This window comes from Leptidea sinapis, chromosome 23 (genome assembly GCF_905404315.1).
Source record: "Leptidea sinapis chromosome 23, ilLepSina1.1, whole genome shotgun sequence".
NCBI lineage: Eukaryota > Metazoa > Arthropoda > Insecta > Lepidoptera > Pieridae > Leptidea > Leptidea sinapis.
Window position 1 is genome coordinate 10,683,838 of NC_066287.1, and position 20,484 is coordinate 10,704,321.

Here is a 20,484-nt window from a genome sequence, read left to right on the forward strand (position 1 = left end):
CTAAACAATCAATAAGAGAAAAATTTAAAATTTATTTTTTAACATCAAAGGATTAAATTCACATTCAAATAATAACTAAAATAAATTAATCTGCTTATCGCAGCAATGGTAAGTAAAACTTGGTAAAAGTTAAAAAATATCATGGTAAAACTTGAATAAAGAAAGCAAAAAATAACAAGATTTAAGTTTGATTAGAACTCATTTTTTCAAGATTAGTTTTGTAGGAAAAAGGGGGCCCGAAAACATGTTAATGTTATTCAACGTGAGATTATACATATACCCCCTTATTCATAATAGTCCGCTATCTTAAAACAGCCGCTAAGTCTTTTCTCATTCTGACTTAGGTCAATAGAAGAAGACTGAACGAGAATTAGCAATGCTTTTAGTTAGCAGACTATTATGAATAAGGGGGTATGTGTACATATTCTGTGAAGTGGCGCACCAATATTGGTGCTAGTTTTAGAGATGTGGAATAAGTTTTGTGATCTAGTGGCTATAGATGGTACACGAAAATTAATTTCAGATTACAATTGGGATGACTTAATCTCGCCAATACAAATTTTATAGAGTGTTACTGCGTCAATTAGCCGTCTTCGGTTACTCAAGGATAGGGTATAATGGGGGCTGGATGATCTTGTTACCGGGAGGACTGCTTCATGTTTTTGTTTTTATTTCCTTTATTTCATTATCTTAAAATTAAAGTTATTATATTTTTTTACGAAAATAAGGGACGACACGAGCAGGACGTTCAGCTAAAGGTTATTGATACGCCCTGCCCATTACAATGCAGTGCCGCTCAGGATTCTTGAAAAACCCCAAAAATTCTGAGCGGCACTACAACTGCGCTCCTCACCTTGAGACATAAGATGTTAAGTCTCATTTGCCCAGTGATTTCAGACCGAAACAAAGTAATCCAAGGCAATAACACAGGCATCCTGTGCAAAGGAGCCCACTGGTAAAAAAATAGTATTTTATTTAATTTAATAAAATGCTCGCAGAATGTCTTTATTTATTTACGGTATGTGTGGATTGATGCATCTAATGTACTCAATAGCTCTAGTGTTTATAATTATTAATTTACTTTTTTTTACTTAATCGTGTTACGGCCGTTCCAAATATACTTTCTACAGATAGAGATAAATTACTACGTTCTACTGTCAGTTATAAGCTGTCAATATATATTGGGACGCGTGAATTGCAATTTACATACAAACTTCTATCGCTGGTAAACTATAGCCTATACGTCCTCCCATTGACAGACAGCGTGTACGGATAAGGTACCGTCGCTGGTAAGTTTATTAGGACAGGAAAGTCAACGATAGTTATCATTTTTATTTCAAATAGGCCACAACCGGAGTTAGACTGAATATTGGGATCGGCCTTTACCCTTTTTACTTTTTGACGTTTGCGTATTTTTTGTGCGTCACTTTGCATATATTGTAATTGAAATGATTTGTAACTTGCATTAAAAACAAGAACTTGTAACAGCTAATCTGTTTTGAAAAGAGCAACCTAGAATTTCTTACTCATTCTTCTCTGAGGAAATCTGCCTTCCCAATGAGCTATATGAAAATAATGACATATTTCAAGAGTGATATGATTAACCTATGAAAAATAAAACATTTTTGATTTGATTTACTAACAGTTCATTGTAATAAGTATTTTTATACGCTAGTAACAATATTGTAAGTCTTAGTAAGGAGGTAGTTATTCGACGTTCAATAAGTTATTTCAAATCATATTTCGAGTAAAAATATTTGTGTCTTCATCTCCATTTTTAACGTGATCAGTTCTGAAGAGAACAGAACGACATGGGCTTAATAAAATCATTAAATAATTACTTAATTCATGGCATAATTCAAATTCTGTTTATTGCATAAAATATTAATTTCATGAAATGCCACTTCACGAACACCATTTTCAAGGATTAAAATGTAATATAATATATAACTAGTAAATAACCAGCCTAATTTTAAGCAGCAACGAATATGCAAATAACTTTATTTGTACAAAAATTTAAATGAATGCAAACTCTTTACTGCGCTAAAAATATTATTACAATTTGTGTACTTATAAGAATTATGTTACCACAGTTGGGCTAGAGTTTCAGGTAACATAGAGGTGTAGGAGATTTTATTTATAGTTCGACATAAGGGAATTAATTAACATACTATAGGATGAATGTATGTACTTACATATAGGTATAGATATATGCACAAAAAAAGTGGAAAAAACTAGGATTTAAGCACTACAAAAATAAAAAAATAATATGATAGTGTATATGTTTATATAATGGTTATACTATAAATTTTCACGAGATGACTTGTTTTGAAAAAAGGTGCGAGATTTGAACCTGCGACACTGGAGATTACACCCCTGATGCTTTAACCGCTCGTTAAAGAGTCCGGACAACGCATGATCCATAAACATATAGCATATCTATTCAAGCCTCCAGTTGTGGCGCCATGTATCGGCTACTTCATCTAAACTAATATTATAAAGAGGTATAGTTTGTAAGGTTGTAGGGGGTAATCTCTGGATCTTCTTCTTCTTCTTCGTCGGATTACTCTTGACAGAGCAGTCTTGGTCACATCGAACGACGAACGATTCTATGCCATTTATCCCTGGCACATGTGTTGAGGGGAGTGTTGGTTAGGGCTTTGATCTGGTCTGTCCAGCGCATAGGGGAACGTCCTCTTGACCTACTGCCGTTGACCCTTCCCTGAACAAGACGTCGCGTGACATGGCCAAAGTATCTGAGGATACGGGCTCTGACTATAGATGAAAGCCTTTCTCTGGATCTACTGAACCGATTTTGAAAATTCTAATTCGAAAAGCCACATGATTTGTGAGTGTCATAGGACATATATTAACAAAAAATATGAAAAGACTTTTTCGTGGCAGTCAGATTTGCAAAGAAAGAGAAAACGAGAACGGTCGAACGAAAACCTTTCATACGATCGCTGCCTTAACGATGAGAGATATAATAATATGATTGTTTTGTATATATGTATGTGACAGCATTGAAACACCAACTACTTAATATAGTTAAACTGTTTATTGCGGCAAAGTCGCGGGTAACAACAGCTAGTAGTTGATTACCTGATCAACTCCAATTGAAGAAAATTGAAGTATGGTAAATGCTTAAAAAATATAGCATATTGTAACGAATATCAAAGTCAAAGTTAAATAAACTTTGTTGAACTAAGCGCTTTTGAATTGTCACTACAATAATTTCTTTTAGATACCTGAATATACCATTTGTTCGGGAAAACTAGAGCTCGTGAGAAGAACATACAAAGAAACTGAACGGCCACTTTTTGCAATCAAATAGAGTATTTTAATATACAATACAAATTAGTTTGTAAGATGCTGCATCCATTATATGAATCATGCTCAAAGTCAAAAGCATTTAAAATATCAAATATTTCAAAAAAAGTAATATAAATAATAAATTATCGTATATTGGATGCATCAACCTAGAGCTTTAATTAATTGTATGTGTAAGGATGCTTCGTGAACATGATGGTCGTGATTACTGTCATAATTATTAGTAATTGCATCCAACAAATACAATGATTTATTAACTATAACAGGTCCACCTGGCACCACAAGCAGCACCCGGTAACGTGGTGACTCATAGATATATGTGTCTCTCTGAGATTCCTGTTTCTGTACTTGAAATATGTAGTTAACATTATCTCGTAGTTGTGCGTAGTAATAACATGATTTTCGTGTATCCTATATTACGGTCAGGTTTGTGATAGGCGTATGTATTTAAAATTCTTTGACCAAGTACATGTAGGTACCTTTATTTATTTCGAGCAGTTTCCTTAAAGAGCAGTCTCTGCATATAAACTTGAAAAGAGTTACCTACGGGCTAAAACTGTATAATTTTTACCACGAAGGGCCATACATAATTATATTACTAAAATACATTTATACAAATACCTACTTTCAGAGTAAGGATGGATTATTTACTAGTGGCCCATCTCGATCTCATCCACAGTATTATTATTTTATACTTTTAGTTTTTTCATTTTTGATGTTTTGTGCTTAGTATCAGAGCGAATTCTTATAGCCTAAACACATGACCGGATTTGGTACGGCCGAACCATAGGACGCAGTCTGGTAGTCGACCATATTCGATGGTATCGAATTGTCCATTTCACAAACATACAAATGATTTAAGCCTTTTTTAGTGTTAATTCCGCCAATAATAAACAAATTTGGTCCCATCACCTTTGTTGCGTGTCTCTTCCGGGGATAATACGTCGCAGCGGCCGAGTCACGGCGCGTCATTTCATGGGACGAGGGTATAAGGGAGCGGCTTCCGGCTCATTTGATTCAGTCTCGTGCCAGATTTTGACGAGACAACATGTCCTGAGGATGCCTCGTGTAGAGGCGAAACACGAATTGTTTTAAAAACACTATAGAAGGCTTAAATCATTTGTATAATTATGGATTTCCGCAAAAAAACGCCTATTTCAATAAAATTTCATTTCACAATCCATTATTGAAGGGTAAACTTCTATAGCCATGTTGGGCACTTTTTGGTAGGGGAAAATCTACGCCAGATGCGGCGCCCACTAGTGGCTAGACTGTCCGATGGTCCAGCCGAACCAAATACGACCATGTGTTTGGGCTATTACGATGCGCGCACGTATAGTGTATACGGCACAAATTCGACACCTTTTTGTATCGGTGTTTCTCATGTTGATATTGTGATTATCGCTTTCCTATTTAAGGGGAGTAACAATACACTAAGATCTAAGAAATACATTGACGATTCTATTTATATTATCAGTGTACATTCAAAGGTTATTCCTTGACAACGGTTGTTCAAGGATTGCATCGTCATCGCATTGTTCTCAATTGCTAGAGCAAGACTTCAATAGATCATTGCTCAACGTTGTTCGTAAAAACTTTAGTGCATTTCTGCGGTGTTCGTTTCAATTTTATTATAAAGCTTTCACTGTTATTGTCAATAATTTGCTTGTATTTCCTGCCGCAGTTGTTTTATATAAGATTCTGTGTAGAAAATAGATTGCTTTATAAATAATTGACTTGTCAATCTACTTGAGAGTATGAAGGAGATATAACAATAGTTTCGTCTCATTGATTTTATTGCAGGCTGTAGCTAGAATTGACTTCCTTACTTTTGCTTGGATTATTTTATATTAGCAAGCACATTAATTTAATTAGCAAGCACAATTATTGTGTGTTCAATTTATACCGCTATATAGAGTCTTTTGCTTCTAGATAAACGATGAAAACAGGACAGGTTTTTTACTCTAGTGTGCATGACAAACTTCGTTTTATACTTGCGGTTTGTATGTCACTTTGTGTGCGTGCATTGCTCAAAGTTGAGGGTAACTGTCAACCTCAATTTGTTTTTGGATGTTTTCACAGTTGCCACAGTCTATCTAGATGTATAAATGATCTAAAATTAGGTATGTCTCATCATCATCATTTCGGCTGGAAGACGTTCACTGCTGGATAAAGGCCTCCCCCAAAGATCGCCATGTCGATCGGTCCTTCGCCGGCTTTATACAAAAATCAGATTATTTTCGTTTGAGGGTGCCAAAAAAGTAGAATCTAAATTTTTATACAAGTTTTGTATAAATATCATATTTGAGTAATTAGAATTACACATTAATTACGGCTGATAGGAAATGAATAAAATTGGCGATACATTAACACTTTGTACTTAAAATAATTTTATACGATTAATTAGAAATTAAGATGTGTTGATTAGTTAGTTTAATATTATTATTTGTTAGTTAAGTAAATATTGTATCAGTTTCATAGTTTTAATATTGTAAAAACGGTTCGCCCGTATATAATAAATAAATAAATAAATACGAATCCAAGCAACGGGCTGTGGGTTCGATCCCTGCTACGAGTTTTCACGTCTCATTTTTACTTTGGAGTACATTCTGGGCGATAGGAATGTTACATTCCGATGTTGCAAGGTACCATCGTCCACAAATGTAGGGTTTGTGGATTGCACATTTCGGCCTTGGTTTGTGAAACTCCTTGATAGTCGAAGAAACATGATCGAAAGTGTATTATTAATTTGGAATTCTGAAGTCTTTTTGCTAATATAATACGATGAAAGCCAATACGTGCAATCTTTTCTAACCTTCTTGTGTTATGTTGTGTTGGATGGAATTAATAAACTAAACATTAATAATTATCATTATGAAGTTGGCGTGTGGTATCATGAAATGATCATATTAGAGGACCTAGTGCTTTGCAACTACTGGGACTGTTTATTGGGAGGTTTAAAAAAAAATATATGTTATAGCAGTGGGCAGGGCACATAGTTCGACGGATAGATGGCCGTTGAGGCAGTTAATTCCTCGAATGGCGACCACGTACCGAAAGACGCAGTGTTGGTAGGCCCACCACAAGATTGACCGACGATCTCGTCAAGATCGCCGGAATACGTTGGATGAGGGCAGCGCAGGACCGATCGTCGTGGAAATCTTTGGGGGACGCCTTTGTCCAGCAATGGACGTTTTCCAGCTGATGATGAAGTAGTAATTTTGAAATTAGGTAGTGTTAAAAATTTATTTTAGTCCATTATTATAATATCATAAAAATTTAAATGATGAAGTCCAATTATTATTATAGTTATTATATCCTGTTTACCCTGCTCACATGATAGCGAAATAATGAAGCGGGAATCATAGGCCACGCCTGCATGCGCAAGGTCTTTGGCGATACCACTCGCATTAATCAAGTTAACTTGCCCGTAATAATATATGGCAGGGAAATAATTTGAAATAATAATATATACTACTGCGCGTTGGAACCGAGATGCAACCTTATAATATGAACTTTCGAAATGACGTTAGTAAGACGTGCTCCGTTTGCAAACGTTTCTTTCGATTTGTGATTATGACGTGTACGCCTACGCTAGTATAGGCATACACGTCATACGACGTCACTATCATGGCGCCCAGGCCCCATCTTATCCCGCGGGGATTATATCCACATTAATGAAATTCTAAAACTCAAACAAACAAATAGAAATAATAGGAAGTAATTTTCCTTCCACGTTGTTTATGTAATTCAATAGAAATATACGGTGTTCAAAGAAATTAAATAAAGCCTGAGGAAATTGTTAGTGAATGTCCAATAAACCTCTATTATAATAGAAGTGAAAGATATTTTACTGCTAAGTTACAACTTTTATAATAGTTTGTAATATAATAAAACTGCTATTTATTGTGTATTGCAATTTGGAATTGTTATAATCAAGTAGTTGTACTGTGACAGTATTTTTAAGGATTGATTCTTTCAAAGTGGATTGTAATGGCATTTAAGGCGAAGACACGTAGGTATTAAGGCTTCGTAGCATAATAATCATCATCGTATCAGCAGGAGGACGTCCACTGCTGGGCTCCTAAGGGCCTCCCCCAAAGAACTCCACGACGATTGGTCCTGCGCTGCCCTTATCCAACGTATTCCGGCGATTTTGACATCAGACATCGGTCGATCTTTTAGGGGGCTTTCCAACACTGCGTCTTAGGGTACGTGGTCGCCATTCGAGGACTTTACTGCCCCAACGGCCATCGGTCCCTCGAACTATGTGCCCTGCCCACTGCCACTTAAGCTTCGCAATCAATTGGGCTATGTTTGTGACTTTGGTTCTCGCATGGATCTCCTCATTTCTGATTCAATCTCGTAGCATAATGAATAATCAAAATATCATCAATAAAAGTTTCCTGCTGGTTTTGCTTTCAAACGGATCACAGCATCTGTGGCATGATGGTATGGTATGGTATAAACGGGTTAATCTCCGCAACTCGACGACTGTCTCCTTATTTTTATTATCGATTAGAGGAAAGACGTGCGTACGGGTTACTTGATGTGAAGTATTCACCGCCGCCTACATTTTCTTGTAACATCAATAGTGTATCAGTTTTTTTAAAAGGTACACATGTCGTATCGTCCTGGTAACACCGCACAAAGAAGCCAGTATTCCGATACTAGGCGAGGCTTTAAGGGAAGTGTTGTCGAAGAGCGGCGATACGACAAATTGTTTTTTTTTGTGGTAAATTTAATAAGCCTAGCCTATTTTGTGTTTGTGGGAATATATTTGTGATTACTGCCACCCCAACTCCTCCAGAAACCTGTGCAACCTCCTCTCTTTCGTAAAGACGAGTGTATTTGGGGTGCCAAGATGTTGAGCCCAGTAAGCTACACCTGGACAATGCAGAAGTATATGCGCAGCAGTATCTTCTGCCATTATGCAGATAATGCACCTCTGTGCAGTTATGCTATATAATATTAAATAGTAATAATAACTAAAGTAACAATGAATAAAATTTATTATTCAAACAAAACAAACCTTATAACTATATTTACAATACTACGACTACATAAAATTAAAACTATCATTACGTGGAAGCGTACCAAGAATACTGGCAGCATTACCGCGTTGGATAGCAAGGCTGATCCGTTGACCGAAATAGCTGCCAGCGCTTGGGTTTCCAGTAGCCTTATTGAGTCGCGAAGATAGTATTTTGAACATTCTCCGCGCCTCTGGGCCCCACGGGCCAAGTGTCTCGACACCAAACGGCACAAAGATATATGACTCACTGAGGCCAACATATTTGCGACGCTTGCTGTCTTCGGCAGTCGAAGCAGCAGCCCCAGCACCAACTGACGTAACTTGGACATGAGAAGGAGCCAGAGTGTCGACGCAATTAGCGTCTCACACCAACGCCCTTCCCCGTGCTCAAGCCACCAGCGTCATTCCATCAGGGCGCTTGCCATCGCGGCGGGTAATACCATTTGGCTCTAAAACAGCTGGTATATTAAGAGCGGCAAATGCCCTTCGGATGACTTCATTAATGCTGGCGTGACGACTGATACGGCCTGCCGATTTTAGGCAGGATAACCCGTGACGTCCAAGAACCTGAACGCCACATCTACATTGAAGTGGTTCATTCAGTTTTATACCTAGCCGGAGTGATACGCATATTGACAATGTCATATTGTCAAGTAGCGTTCCAATCGGCGCAGAAGGCAAGGCTTGTAACCAAAAGCCCGACTCATTTTGTGTCACGGCTAAAAGACGAGCACGCTCTGTTATGTCAGTAGATGAGATCAAAAGATCATCAAAGGCTGACTTACAAAGAAGTGCGTCCCATGCTTTTTGACACCTTAAATCGCCTGGAAAATTTTGAATGTTTACAATATTTAGCCAAGCATTGTTAGCTTCGTTCAAATACACAATCTCTGAGTTACCTGGTACATGATTTACAATTCTAGTAACCAAAGGCTGCGCATAAATAAAGTTATGTTATATAATATTGAATACATGTTTATTATGACCGTGACCATTATTTAGGGCCGCCGTTATCTGTTAAGTTGAATTCTATTGAGCTTAACAATATGTTATTTTTAAAGTGATAACCCTCACTTCTGATTCTTCTTTTTTTCTCTGACTCCTTCAATTTTGATTACAAATTTAATATTCGGCATGATTCATTAAGTCTGGGAAACGTTATGACCGAAACTGACCGACGAATTCGACAAAACAGTATTGAAATACTTATTTTATAATTAAAATATTTCGATTCCACTCCTTTCTAATTCTAATTCGGAATTTAATTGAGGATGTTTTTTAACAATTACTATTCTAATGGCGTTTGATAGTCCGCATAAATTAAAGTCATTTAACACAAACCACCCCTATGTTGCACCCTCGCACAATTAAATATATTAATATTCACTTTAAAAACAAACTAGAACCTACATGAATGCTTTATTACAACGGGATAGAGCTTATTATCCTAAAATGCACTATTCTATAAACGTTACAATAATTTTGTTTAAGTTAACGTTTGAAATTTAGTCCAATGTACTTACAATTTGACACGAGTGAGTTCCTTCAACGGAATGCGGGTGGGGTGGATCGAAATTTTCTTTTTATTCCGCATTACGACTACATTTTTTTGTTAAAAATCATTATGAATCCATCGCTTTGGAATTTTAAGTAATTAAACTTAGTCTCAACAGTTGCTTAAGAAAAGTAACAAAGCTGATTAAAGACATTTCTAATAATTAGTTGGCCTTAATGTAAGATAAATGCACCTTTTAATGGTTAATTAAGATAGGCATGCACCCTAATATTCTTTTTAATAAAATCAGATTAGAGCGAGATTAACTTTATAACAAGTATTAAGTCAGTGTCCAGTGGGAGGCTCCTTTGCACAGGAAGCCGGCTCGATTTGGGGTACCACAACGGTGCCTATTTCTGCCGTGAAGCAGTAATGTGTAAACATTAACGTGTTTCGGTCTGAAGGGCGCCGTAGCTAGTGAAATTACTGGGCAAATGAGACTTAACATCTTATGTCTCAAGGTGAAGAGCGCAATTGTAGTGCCGATAGAATTTTTGTGTTTTTCAAGAATCCTGAGCGGCACTGCATTTTAATGCGTAGGGCGTGTAAATTACCATCAGCTGAACGTCCTACTCGTCTCGTCCCTTATTTTCATAAAATAATGCGATAACGTAATGAACATGTGCAAATTAAGTAAGAAATGTATAAGCAGAAGATTTTCGCGATGAAAAGGCAACCAAGTGGGAATAGAAGGTCCGGTGGAGGCTGAGGTTTGCCGGCAATAACTACGTGAGTGCCGGTGGATCAGTCAGGGTTAACACTTCTGAGGTATTCACAATATAGTTTCACAAATTAAAATTGTAAACAAAATTCATGAACGATGCGGGACTCGAACCCGTGACCTATTGCGTTCCGTGCGAACGCTCTTCCACTGAGCCAACCGTTCTAGTGACGTGTCGTTCATAAATCTTGATATGTCTTCTTCAACTCTCAAGGTATCATTTATACTAGGAATCTGTGCTGAAAAAGTTGTTTCAGTCGCAAAAGCGATATCCACAAAATATAACGTAAGGCGATTTTGGAAAATTTCCATCTTTCATCGTTTTCCTCTTCGTGAGACTTCGTGGGATTATGCTCTCCCTCAATCCAAGTGTATATATATATATTTATATTATTGAATACATGTAGCTTTGTTATTGTTTAAAGTATAACTAATCATGAAATATTTATGCCGTAGTCCGTACAAAGAACCTATTATATTTTCAATTTATCATATTTCCAAATTGTATGATTTTAGATTGAATAGCTTTTTTTAACACCAACAAGACATATACCAGCCATGCCGGCTAGATTATGGATACCACAACGGCGCCTATTTCTGCCGTGAAGCAGTAATGTGTATTTCTGTGTTTCGGTCTAAAGGGCGCCGTAGCTAGTGAAATTACTGGGCATATGAGACTTAACATCTTATGTCTCAAGGTGACGAGCGCAGTTGTAGTGACGTTCATAATTTAAGGGTTTTTAATTTATTATAATAGCCAGGGCGTATCAATTACCATCAGCTGAACGTCCCGCTCGTCTCGTCCCTTAGTGTATTAAAAAAATACTCTAACTAATATTATTACAATAAATTAGAAATTCTAAGTATTGGTTTAATTATAGACGTTACATATATTTCAAAAATATAGGCACAAATAGTCAATTAAATTGAATGCAATAATTGTTGTAATATTACAAATTGAATGAGAAATCAATAATATTTTATAATAATTAAAACATGCATCATTTTCCAATTCTACTATCATTACTTTTTCAATTTATTGTTCAATGATAAAACAGAATTAAACCTAGCAATATTTATTTGTTTCAATAAAATATACTTTTTGCCTATAAATTACAATAATTTTATTTTATGAATATAAATGGAATAAATTATTTTTAAATAACGAAAGGATATTTGAAACAATATCAATATCAACTTCTTTATCATTTCTTTTTAAATATAAATTGTGTACATATATCTCTATGAGTTATTAGTAAGGAAGGGAATCAATGAAATTATTTTACATTTACGTATATCGCTGCCTCGGCAGGGCTCAAGATTAGTCATAGACTGAGCTGAGACTTAGTCATAGACATAGACATAGTCTTGAGCCATGACCATGATCTATAGAGCTTACTTAGATATTGCTCAGACTTTACTTACGTAAAACACAGCTAAGTGTAAGCTTAGCATAATCTTTTATTTCTTTTTTATTGTCGGTTGATAGTTGAAATTAGGATTAAATTTATTGAGGAGATCCGTAGGCCAAACCAAAGTTTTTTTTATCACCTGTTGTTAAGTGATCGCTGCCCACAGTCTGTTGCAACACCAGAGGAATCACAGGAGCGTTGCCGGCCTTTAAGGAAGGTGTACGCGCTATTTTTGAAGGTACCCATGTCGTATCGTCCTGGAAACACCGCACAAGGAAGTTCGTTCCACAGCTTTGAAGTACGTGGAAGAAAGCTGCTTGAAAACCGCACTGTGGAGGACCGCCACACATCCAGATGGTCGGGATGAAATCCTAACTTGTGGCGTGTCGTGCGAAGGAGGAATTCAGCGGCAGGAATCAGTTACCGGCATAGCCCTAATGATTGCGAAGCTGAAGTGGCAGTTTGCAGGGCACATAGTTCGACGGACAGATGGCCATTTGTGTAGTAAGGTCCGACAGAAAAGACGCATTGTTGGTAGGCCCCCCACAAGATGGACCGCCGATTTGGTCAAGATCGCTGGAATACGTTGGATGAGGGCATCTTTGGGGGGAGGCCTTTGTCCAGAAGGGAACGTCTTCCAGCTGATGATGGTAAGTTGAAATTATATTGAGCTTAAGCTAAGACAGCCGAATACAAAAGTCAAGTTCGCGTTTTATCACAATCTGCAAAGTTTTACTTAAATAAGTCAGTAAAATCTAAGTAAGCTCTATGTATCACTCAGCCTTTGATCTTTATTCCAGATGGCGGCTCAATACGTTATACAATATCAGTTGTATTTTGTCTCCTTTATGCACATACGAAGACAGTGACACAATTGATCATGGACTACATGTAGGGCTGCCAACAGTAGCTACTCTAAAATAGTACACTACTTCAATAAAATTTGAAAACAAAATTTAATGAACGCTGCGGGACTCAAACCTACCACCTGTACTCGCACGGAACGCGAGAACTTTAAAAACATAACAAATTGTTTAGATTAACAAGAGCGACATCTCAAGTGAATTTCTTAATATGCAAATATTGGAGTTGAGCAGGTTATCAACTGTAAAGTAGATCCTGTAGATGAAGCCACAACCTGAGAGTTGAACAAAGCATACAAGATTTTATGACGATACGTCACGTGAAGCGTGAGCCCGCATCGTTCATAAAATTTTGTTTTTAAAATTTTATTTGTTTTAATCCTAGAAGTGAGAGTTATCACTTTAAAAATATAACAAATAGTTTTGTACTCTACTTTATTTATTTATCATTTTGTGTTTCTTTTGCACTTAGATATTTATTCAATTTTATTCGTATTTATTTTAATATAATACGGATCTTACTTATTACTGCGCATGCGCAGCGCTGCCCACATTCTTAAGATGTTGTGCATTTAGAATTGTCAGATTGTTGATATAAATATTTATGTACGTTATATTGTAGCAACAACTGGATGTACAATTATAAATAATTAAATATATTTCATGTCGGTATACTATTTTTTGTATAGCACATATAGGGCACACTAAAACATACTACAAAATATTTGGTGGAAAAGAAAATATATTTCAAATATACTGTAGGTTTTTATTCCATCCGTGCTCTCTATTTAATCTGAGTATTTGAGACAAACTCTACTTCTTCCAGAAAACGTGGCAACCCTAATTACATCGTACCTTCATTACGAGACTTGGAATACAGACGAACGTCCATAGTTCATAATTTCACTAGATGCGGCTATATACCACTAGCATAACTTTGAATTCTTATCCAGTAAACTTAAGAAAAAATAATCTTATCCAGTAAATTTATAAACAAATATAATCCTGCTCTTGAATTTTTGTATTCTCCGGGATATTTCACAGTCTGTCACGCTTTTCTGGGCGTTCGTTCGTATTATATATTTTATCATAAAAACTCAAAACTGTAGAACTGTATCTATGTAAAAGGAGGTTACCTGTTAAGTGATCACCGCCGCCCACATTCTCTTGCAACATCAGAGGAATCACAGGAGCGTAGCCGGTCTTTAAGGCAGATGTACGCGCTTAGTTTAAAGGTATACATGTCGTATCATCCTGGAAACATCGCACAGGGAAGTTCATTCCACAGCTTTGTAGTACGTGGAAGAAAGTTACTTGAAAACCGCACTGTGGAGGACCGTCACACATCCAGATAACTCCTTGTATATTTTTTATGGAAGCCGTGTTTACATGATAGAGGTGAAAATTAAAATTGTGTAATTACTGTCTAAATACAAAATATATCTCTGTGTATTTATGTGTAAGTATGTGGGTATGTATTATTAGTGGGTAGTCTAAAAATAAATGAATGCAGCGATAAATGAACGCCCTTAAAGTTCAAGAGAACTCATCCACGACATTAGTAAGGGTAATAACAGCAACAGTATCGACCGAGGGTGATCATCTACCGAGAAGTGATCCCCAGGTATGTCGGGATCGAGGAAAAAATCCGTACGTTAAATATTTTTAGTACACATTGTTCGCGATGCCTAAAATGATTTTAGAATCTATGTCTAATATCAGAACCAATGTGGTTTAAACTGATATGGTGTGGAAAACTTTTTAAGGGATTTAGTGTCTCTTTCATTCCAATTGGTTCCCAAAAAAGTTACTTAATAAATTATTTGAAACAAATGCTGAACCGGCAAACGTTGTTTATCCCGCGCCCGCTCATTGTATGAATTGTCATATGTAATGAAATTTAATTGACTGAAGTATTTGTATTGTGAATATATAGATATATCTTAGTAAAAAAATATAGGTTCCGGATAACTGATCACCAACAACAACACCAGTAACACGCTGCGTCTTACGGTATAAGTATAATTCCGATCGGTTCAGTAGTTTTCGCAGTATAAGCAAAGAAATACCGGCTCTCAATGTATTACTACTACACTGTAGTAATATATACAGTATAGCTAATACACTGTCATACATATTCTGGCAAAGGCACACGCTAATTCCATTACTATAATAATATCACCATACAAATAGTTCTTATTCGAATCTTAAAAACTTAAAAGTCACAAAAAATCTAGTTCCAAGTAGCAAAGGGGCCCTCAACTTAGAAGTTATTTCAAAACAAAGAAACAAACGGAGTCCTTGCCCTCCGGAGCCCTCAACGTCGCACAAAGGGCTGTGATTGTGAGGGACAGTTAGAGACAGGGGCAGGGGGGTGGGGGGCGACCGTCGAAGGGGGGAGGTTAACGACCTTGGGCCGGGGTGGGCGCCCCCTGCGTCTGCGCACGCTTGGCCGACGGTCTGTAACGTCCCTAACTATATTTATAAAGATCTAAACCTCGCCCTCGTAAGTAACAATAAAATCAGTTACACTGTTCTACGGTTGTTGATATTTAAATTAAAAGTTAAAAGTAAAATCTTACATGAGTTAAAATTTAATTTTAAACGAATGTTGAGCGTCTCAAAATAATTTCTAGTTTTTTTTTTATGTTAATAAGGGACGAGACGAACAAGACGTTCAGCTGATGGTAATTGATACGCCCTGTCCCGTACAATGCAGTGACGCTCAGGGTTCTTGACTAAAAACAAAAATTCTGAGCGGCAATTGCGCTCGTCTCCTTGAGACATAAGACGTTAAGTCTCATTTGCCGAGTTATTTCTCTAGCAACGGTGCCCTTCAGACCGAAACACAATAATGCTTACACATTACTGCTTCACGGCAGAAATAGGAGCCACGGCCGTTGTGGTATAACCCATAATGTAGCCGGCATCCTGCGCAAAGGAGCTTCCCACTATTGCAAATCAACAGGTACGAATTAACAATAAGGAGCTTAGCACAAGATAACATTTTTGAAAATTCGCTAATTCTTATTCGAGGAGAAAATAACTAAATAACCCAAGAAAAAAATGGCTCTCCATTTTTTAATATAGATTGATGCGTTGACTATTAAACTCATATTACGTTACATCGACGCGTGAACATGGTATCGTGTTTCGTGTACTTCAATGTGCCACGTGCCGGTGTATACACTTCACATAACAATAAGTTCTAGAGCTAATATTAAATTGACTGGGCTAAGTCGAGTTAGTAAGCCTTTTGTGGGACGATGTGTATGCTTTTACAACAAGATCCCAGAAAATGTATAAAACAAATGTATTACAAAATTAAAAAAAAAATATTGTTAAAAACGTATAAGTTGTAAAGGTTAGTATAACATAAATTACTTACTTACTTAATGATACTATTGGGTATGGTGCAAACGCCCTCAGGCTATTAAATATTAAATTTAATTGTACGATATTACCTTGTAACCACATGTTTATTTAAAAAAATAAGCCCGCTGAGTTTCTTGCGCACGTTCTTCTCAGGTCTGAGTCATACTTTTTGGAATGAGTGGTAGTTTTTTACTTTTTATAAGTGTTATCATTGTTTTTCAAATTTTATTTGTGTATTAATCCTAGAAGTGAGGGTTATCACTTCAAAAACATAACTTATTGTTTAGATTTACAAGAGCGACATCTCAAGTCAATTTCCTAATATGCAAATATTGGGGTTGAGCAGGTTATCAACTGTAAAGTAGATTCTGTAGATGAAGCCACAACCTGAGAGTTGAACAAAGCAAACAGAATTTTATATCGAGGCTGTACTCGAACGGTTAGCTCAATTAGTTAGAGCACCGGCACTGAACGCCGGAGGTCGTGGGTTCAAATCCCGCATCGTTCATAAAATTTTGTTTTTCAAATTTTATTTGTGTAAGTGTTATCATATCCTATGTATAATAAAAAAATTATAATTTGAAAAGTTCGTTTTAAGCGAATGAATTAAATCAGATCAGATTTATTCAAAGACACTCATAATTGTCAAAAGTTTTAACAATTTTACTATTTCAGTACCAAAACGTCGCAAAAGGTTAAACTTTAATGAGAAAAAGTGGCAAAAAGCTTATTATTACTTTTTAAAATCAATATTCACAGCTTCTTCATTTAATAAATCATTTAAATTTTAATCTATATGAAGCGATGAAATAAATATAGTCAAACGTCATTACTTAAGGCCGTTTTCATCAACATATCTATCCTTTGTTTAACTTCGGAGACATTGCTGTCACCGTTTAATGACAAGATCTTATCTATCCATAGTTACGTCCAATACAGTTATAGTCCAATACTATCTGTCAATAGGTTATTGAAATGTAAGTAAGCGTAAAAGGATAGATTTGTCTATCTCTAGTAAGTTAAACTAAGGATAGATAGATAGATTATTCAAAACGGCTGTAAGTCATATAAGTTAAAAGTATAAAATGTTAATTAATTAAAAAAGAACCACAAGATTTATTGAGCATAGTATATGCAAAAGATAATTTTATTAATATCATGAAATTTTTAAAAGATACCTTTGGAACCCTATCAACTTTTTTTTAAGGGAGAGGAGGACAAACGAGCGTACACTAGTAGTAGTAGCTGATGTTAAATGCAACACACTCTCATGCAACACCAGAGGAATCACAGGAGCGTTACAGTTGTTAAACTTATTCCACGTTTACGAAATCTCGTCTAATTGCAGTGCAGTTCAATATAATAACCGCATGCAGCAACAATTTATATATGCTGAAATTAAAAATATCAGCTATTTTCGCATATTATATTCATGTAAAATTTGGACTGTTCCTAAGTAAAAGTTGCCATTTAAACTGTTTTTAACGAGGTCTTACATAAGCATATTAGTAGCCTAGAAGTATTTATGTTTATCAGTCATCGTTGTTTGAGAATAGCACTCATTCGATAGTGGGTGATAACTCAAGAACTACTCGGCCACAATCTCTGGACCCCGCTGGAACGTGTTGCCCCCTCCCGTTCCCCTTTCACCCCTGGCGCTCATCCTGTTGCGTCAGTACGGCTTACAGTTTCATTACTGTTAGGTAAATGTTGCGATATTTTCGTGCTATCGCTGCTTTGTTTTTGAAGTTTTCATTGTTAAGATTTAACTTTTAAATTGCTTAAATTTGTAACCAAAATTTATGAACGATGCGGGGACTCAAACCCGAACCCGCGACCTCTCGCGTTCCGTGCGAGTGTTCATTGTAAGCTTTGTTCAACTCTCAGGTTGTAGCTTCATCTGCAAATCTACACAATTATAACGATACCTCACTCGAACGGTTGGCTTAGTTAGAAGAGTACTCACAGGCAACGCGATTTGGTGGTTCCGCGGTTGCGGGTTCGAGTCACACATCGTTCATAATTTTTTTCTTTTTCAAATTTATTTGTGCAATAAGATTTCATTAATAAATAACCTTTCCTTACATGATCACATTATAATAAATAAAATTTAAGAAATAACCTAAAATTTTCTCAAACTAAACAATTTCAATATTAAATAGTTCAACATGGATTAGTTTTACGCACACGATTTTTTTTTTTCTCTTTCGACCGAACTCTTAGATTATAGATTAGATTCAGATAGGTAGATTCAATAAGAAAAAAAATTTTTTTTTGACATTCATAAGTGCCATTTCCGTGACCTACGTGAATAAACTGATTTTGATTTGATTTGATTTGATTCTTTAATTGTTCGTAAGTTTAATTGAAGCGGTCAATGAATGTAACATTTCGACACACAACACAAATGGTCACACCGTCGCTAAATCACCACCACGTGAAAATAATTCAATTTATGTGATTACTGTGCTAATATCCTGTTTCCTGTCGGGGGAGAACAACAGGTGAGGGGAGTTTAGCTCCCTTTTGCCTTTTAAAATAATTGCGGTTGTTATATTTAACCTGTGTCCCGTGGTATATGAAGCTTGAAGATTGAAGAAAAAAAACATTCGATAAGAGAGAGATAAGAGCTAATGCGGAAATTCAAACGCATTTGAAAACAACTTAGATAATTATGCGTCAAATAGAGCCTCTTGCTGCTAGACAGTACCAGTGGGAGACTCCTTTGCACAGGATACCGGCTAGATTAGGGGTACCACAACGGCAAACAATTTGTAAACATTATAAACATTATTTTGTTTCGGTCTGAAAGGTACGTGGCTAGTGAAATTACTGGGTAAATGAGACTTAACACCTTTCGTCTCAAGGTAAGGAGAGCAATTTTACTGCCGCTCAGAATTTTTGTGTTTTTCAAGAATCCTGAGTGGCACTGCATTGTTATGGGCAGGGCGTATCAATTACCATCAACTGAACGTCTTGCTCGTCTCGTCCCTTATTTTCATAAAAAAAAGACAGCTGATAAAAACAGGCTACGTTTATCACTTTAGTGTGCGTGACAAGCTACGTCTTACACACGCGACTGGTATGTCACTCTGTGTTAGTGTGCGTGCATTGCTCAAAATATCGGTTGACTGTTAACCTCAATTGTTTTCGATATTTTCACAGTTGACACAGTCTATCAAGACGTATATTTAAATAATCTAAAAAAACAAGTACAGATAACAAAAACGTCACCTAATTCACTGAAGCTCGCCTGTATTATGATAACGCTAAGATTTCAGTTAACAATAGTTTTTTGTGTGTAAAAACATAATGGGCAACCTGCCAGAATACATCAATGAAAATCGTTCTCAAATTTGTTCACCCGTTGTCCATATATCAAATTCTAAAATCTGTTTCTTGTTAGAACTTCCACCTTCGCACCACACGCCACAAGTTAGGATATCATCCCCACCATCTGGATGTGTGGCGGTTCTCCACAGTGCGGTTTACAAGGAGCTTTCTTCCACGTACTACAAAGCTGTGGAATGAACTTCCTTGTGCGGTGTTTCCGGGACGATACGACATGGGTACCTTCAAAAAAAAGCGCGTACACCTTCCTTAAAGGCCGGCAACGCTCCTGTGATTCCTCTGGTGTTGCAAGAGATTGTGGGCGGCGGTGATCACTTAACAACAGGTGACCGTGTACGCTCGTTTGTCCTCCTTTTCCATATAAAAAAAAAACTAGACGCAAAACAGTATAATAATTTTAATTTGCTTTAATCCATACAGTAAACTGATTAACAAGTTTCATGAAAATATTATCATTTTTGCGTAATGAAAAAGAAAAAATGTCTCATTTAAAGGGCTTAAAATACTGTTAGCCATACTCATGCCCATTATAAACAAAAACGCACCTGCTTCTAAAAGCGTAGTCGTGTACTCAAGAGTCTCGTAGCATTCAACTTTCAAGTAAATGCTTTACACTCAACAATTCTTGAGAGCTGCATTCTGTATTACGTCAACAAAGCCAGGTGTTATCAACCCACGTGGCAATGAAGGTCCCATCAGTAAGCACGTGGTTCAAGTGAGTAAACGTCACATGAATGGTGGTAGCGAACCCCTCACCTGTGTTTCTCATCGTCCCCTTCGACCGGAACTTGGGAATTTGCATTACAATCAGTACCCTCGTCACATCCGGTCTGTTTCTGCTC

At 36.5% G+C, this 20,484-nt stretch overlaps 1 non-coding gene across 1 annotated transcript; it reads left to right on the forward strand.

Annotated features, from left to right (window-relative positions):
• The first annotated feature begins 16,725 nt into the window (after window positions 1–16,725).
• Trnas-uga (transfer RNA serine (anticodon UGA)) lies at window positions 16,726–16,799 on the forward strand. The gene has a single exon. It is a non-coding gene; the product is annotated as a tRNA-Ser (tRNA).
• The last annotated feature ends 3,685 nt before the right edge of the window (window positions 16,800–20,484 follow it).